The sequence below is a fragment of the Kogia breviceps genome (assembly GCF_026419965.1).
Source record: "Kogia breviceps isolate mKogBre1 chromosome 20 unlocalized genomic scaffold, mKogBre1 haplotype 1 SUPER_20_unloc_8, whole genome shotgun sequence".
In the NCBI taxonomy this organism is placed as follows: domain Eukaryota; kingdom Metazoa; phylum Chordata; class Mammalia; order Artiodactyla; family Physeteridae; genus Kogia; species Kogia breviceps.
In genome coordinates this window covers 200,001-204,501 of record NW_026711574.1, presented here as the reverse complement: position 1 = coordinate 204,501, position 4,501 = coordinate 200,001, and positions in this window count along the sequence as shown.

The following is a 4,501-nucleotide window of genomic DNA, read 5'->3' as shown; positions in this document are numbered from 1 at the left end:
TTTTCTTTTTTTCTTTTTTTCTCTTCTTCTTTTTTTTCTCTAATGAAAATGTTCTGTTCTGGCCTCCTGCCCACTTTTCTCACTGGGTCGCTTGTTTTCTGGAGGCTGAATTGTGTGAGGTCTTGGTCTGTTTTGGATAGGCTCCCCTGACGGGATGTGCTTGGGCTTGTCCTAGGCCTTTATACGTCCACGTCCACGTATACGTATGCCACAAGCGTACGTAATGTGTGTACGTATGCGATACGTGCACGCTTTTCTCTTTGTTTTAAAGGCCAGAGAAGTTCTACAGCTTGACTTCTTGGTTGGTATGGTTTGGTGTGGTCCTGGTGGGACTACGGTTCGCTGTCAGTACTCACCGCACTCCACACACACACGCACGCACGCACACGCACACACACGCTCACACACACTCGCACTCAGAGTGTTGCCTTGTGTCGACGTACCGGAACTCAGTTTCTTTAGTGGATGGCTATTGACTCCACCCTCGCCCCCTCCCCCCCAGCCGCCCGCATTCCCCCAACCCCCGCCTCACCCGCCCCCACCCCCCCCACCCCCGCCCGGCCCGTGATGGATCGTGGTCAGTCCGTTATGAAATCCATGTTCTCGTGACCGCAAGTGCATTTTCCCCACCCTCGCAGCACCGATGTGTTGTCTTTGGACGAATTCCTGCGTTGTTCCCTGAGCGCTTGCCTGGTTTCGGTTTGCCAGTCCCCGACTTCCGTCCCTCTCTCTCTCCCTCCCTCCCTCCCTCCGTCCGTCCCTCCGTCCTTACATCCGTCCCTCCGTCCCTCCGTCCCTCCATCCGTCCCTCCCTCCTTCCCTCTCTCCCTCCCTCCCTCCCTCCCTCCCTCCCTCCCCCCCCCCCGTCCGGGCAGCCGGGGATCTTGCTCGTGCCCCTCTGGGCAACCCGTGCCGGGCGCCCCGGGCCCCGCCGGCGTCTCCGCGGGATTTCCCCCCGCCCAGGAATCGCGTTGGGGAGCGCGTCTCCTCCGAGACAGCCTCCCGGCGACATCTCCCCGGCTTCCCCCGCCCCCCACCCCCCCACCCCCGTCTGCTGCCCGGGTCGCACCGTGTCGTGTCGTGCCGACCGGGGAGCTAGCTCCGAGATGGACGACACGGGGCCGCCGCGCCAGACGCCCGCCGCCTCGTCCCGGGCTGAGCTCGGGCGTTTGGGCGGCCCGGCGCTGCCGCCGCGTCCTCGGTGGCCGGCCGGCGACAGGGATCCGGCCCGGGGACGTTGGAGCCGGTTGTCGGGAGCCACCTGGCGGCCGCTTTTATATTGTCCCTTGTCTCTGGAGCTTCGGCGACCTTCGTGAGGGCTGTGAGTCGGCCGCCGGGCCCGAGGCAGAGTTCCGGCAGCCAGGCGACGCTGGTGGCCACTGTCCCGGTGGCGCCCAGGCGTGGGCGCCTCCTGCTGTCGCTTGAGATTGGGCGTGCAGGTCTATGAGGGTGTGACCGTCGCCGCGCTCTCGAGCCGCTCTGGGGGACCGCCTGGCCCGGTCGACCAGCATCCGTCCGCTCCCCTCCGGCCGCGGGGACCGACCCGGCCACCCGACACGACCTGGGCCGGGCCGCCGCGGTGGGAAGGGAGAGGGTCTTCCGCGCCCTCCGGAGCGCCTGCGGATGGGCGGTCGGTCGGGCTTTCTCCTGGCTCACCCTTTGGAGCGTTCATTCCCCGACCCCCCCACCCTCCCTTCCTCTCTTCCGCGGTCCCCACAGCGCCCCGCTCCGGAAGGTGGGGGACCGGCCCGGGCCCGTGCGTTTAGGTTAGGCCGGTGGCGGGCGCGACGGGCTCGGTGGCGGGCGCGCGTGGGGCCCCTCCCGGTGGTCGGATTCTTTCTCACCGATGTTTGGCCGAGTCGGACTCGGGAGGTGGGGACCGGCCTGGGCCGCGAGGGGTGACCCGGAGAGACCGGCCCGGGCCCGGGCCCGGGCCCGGGTGCGGTCCCTCCCTCGTGGGCTCTGGTCGCCTGGGAGGCGCCTCCCGGGGCAAAATGTTTCCAAGTGCCCCTGGGTCCGTGGACGTGGACGGACCGGGCCTTGCTCGCGCGGGTGGCCGGGGAGGGCGCACCCGGCCCTTCAGCGTGCCCACGGGGGGTCCTGGTCGGCGGACTTTGAGTTTTTTCTCACCCTCCCTCCCCCGCCCCCTCTCCTCCACCCGCCGCGAGTCCCGGCCGGGGTGGGGGTGGGGACCGGCCCGCCCGAGCCGTCCTGGGTGGCCCGGATAGGGCGGCCCGGGCCCGGGCGCGGTCCCCCGTGGGGCCCGCTCGTCGGAGACGGCCGAGTGAGATATTTCTTTTCCTTTCACCAAGTCTTGGCCCGGAGACTCGGAGGGACCGGTACCTGCCCGTGCGGGTGAACCGGGGAGGGCGACCCGGCTCGCGGCCCTCTCCCACGTTTGCCCGCCCCGCTTGGCCCGCCCCCCCCTCCCCCCCACCCCCACCCCCCCCCCCACTCCCCCCAAGCTCCTCGGGTCGACCAGATGGCCCCGAGAGCTCCGGGGCTGGTGTGGATGGGGAAGTGTTGGGGACAGGCGGCCGGACCGAGGTCCCGGGGACCCCCCCTGCGACGCGTGCGTGGGCCCCGCTGCCGGGCGCCGTGATTTTTTTCGCCCGAAATGGGCCTTTTTTGCCACCAGATAGGTGCTGACACGGTCTTCTCTGGCGTCTGTCGCTGAGGACTTTGGGAGTCTGGACGCGCGCAGGGTTCTGGGCTTTGGATCGCCGTCTGGTGGCCGAGCCGACCCTCGCCACTTGAGCCGCCCGCCTGGGCCTGCGCGCCGGCTCTCGTGTGTGCGTCCGGCTGACCCGACCCGCGGTGCCGCCTCCGGTCTCTGGCTCACCCGAGGGCGGCGGGGCGGCGGGGCGTTGGGTCTTCTACCCCGTGTGACTCCCCTCCCCGCCGCAGGGCACCCGGTGGTGGCTGAGACGACGACCCCACCCCGCAGGCTCCGTGCCACGTGTCAGGCGTTCTCCTCACTCGCGGGGTCGTCGGCCACTTTTGCCTGAGAGAAAAAAAAAAAAAAAAAGAAAGAGGGGGTTTGGGGTGCCGCCGGTGAGGCCGAAGCAGGCTCCTCTGGTGATGGTCCTCGCTGTGCGTGCCCCTCCCCTTCGGGGCCTGGTGGTCCCTGGCTCTCTGGCATGACTGATCGATGTGGTGATGTCGCGCTCTCCTGGGCCGGGCCTTAAGGTCGCGCCAGACGAGGGACGGACGTTCTTGGCGAACGGGACCGCTCTTCTCGTTCTGTCCGCGGGCCTCCCCGCCTCTCTCCTCACGCTCTCCCGGCCTGTCGAGGGGTGTGGGGAAGGGCAGGGGTGGTGGTCCCCGGCCCTGACCTTCGGCCTCCCGCCCCCTGCCTCACGGCGTGGGTGGCGGGGCCGTGGTCCTCGGACGCAGCAGACGCTCTCGCTTCGCCTCCTTGGCGTGTTGCCCCCGTGGGCGGTCCTCCCCGCGTTGGTGGGGGGGTGCCGTCCCGCCGCTGCGCCGCGCGCCCCTGCCGGCGCGTGAGCGTGCCTCGTTCGATCCTCTGTGGTGCCCCTGGAGCGCTCCAGGTCGTCCCTCAGGTGCCCGAGGCCGAGCGGTGGTGTCGTTCCCTTCTCCCAGCGTGCTCCTCGGGGTCCCCGCTGCCGCGGTGGTGCGTCCCGTGAGTGGCTCTCTTGGGGGGGTCGAGACGGTAAGGGAGGCGTGCCTCTGTTTTCCCTCCCTCGGTTGGGGGAAACAGGGGCCGCCTCGTCGCGGTCGTCCTCCCACGGTGTTGCTGTGGCACGGGGGGGACTGACTCGGGCCAGGCGAGCGTCCGCGTGTGCCCACCCTCCCCCCCCACGTGTGTGTGTGTTTGTGGCGGTCGGGGGGGAGGGGGTCGCACGCGGGCGTGGGTGGCGAGCGCGTTGGGCCGGGGCCTGTGAGAGAAGGGGGTCTTTCCGCCCCTCTCGGGCGTGCTCCCTCCTCTCGGGGCCCCCGATGGACGGGCCTGGGGGCGGCGGAGGTTGTGCCCCCGGCTGTGGCCGCGAACGCTCCTCTGGGCCTCGTGCTTACCCATACCGCAGACCCCTCTCCCAAACCCCGCCCAGTCGTGGACTTTGGCGGCTCGTGGAGCGCCTCCGTGGGCGGGCCCGAAGGGGAGACGATGGGTTGGGGGGACGACGCCCCCTCGGTGAGGAAACCTTCTCTAGCGATCCGAGAGGGAGCCTTGGGGTACCGGACCCCCCAGCCGCTGCCCCTCCCGCGCGTGCAGTGGCCACGGTGTTGGCGACTGCCAGAGCACGTGGGCGGAGCCCCTCGCCTTCGCGGCGGGAGGGTTCTCTGCGCCGGCCCCGCGGTGGGGCCGGGCGCCGCTCTTTGCCTACCGCGGCCCGCGCCTCCCCCCTCTGAGTCGGGGGAGGGTCCCGCCAAGGCCGGGCGTCCGGCGCGGGGCCGCGCGTGCGCGTGCGTGTGCGTGCGCGTGCGGTGACACACCCCCCTCTCGGTGGCGAGGCCGAGGGGGGCGGGCGGGGACGCCCGG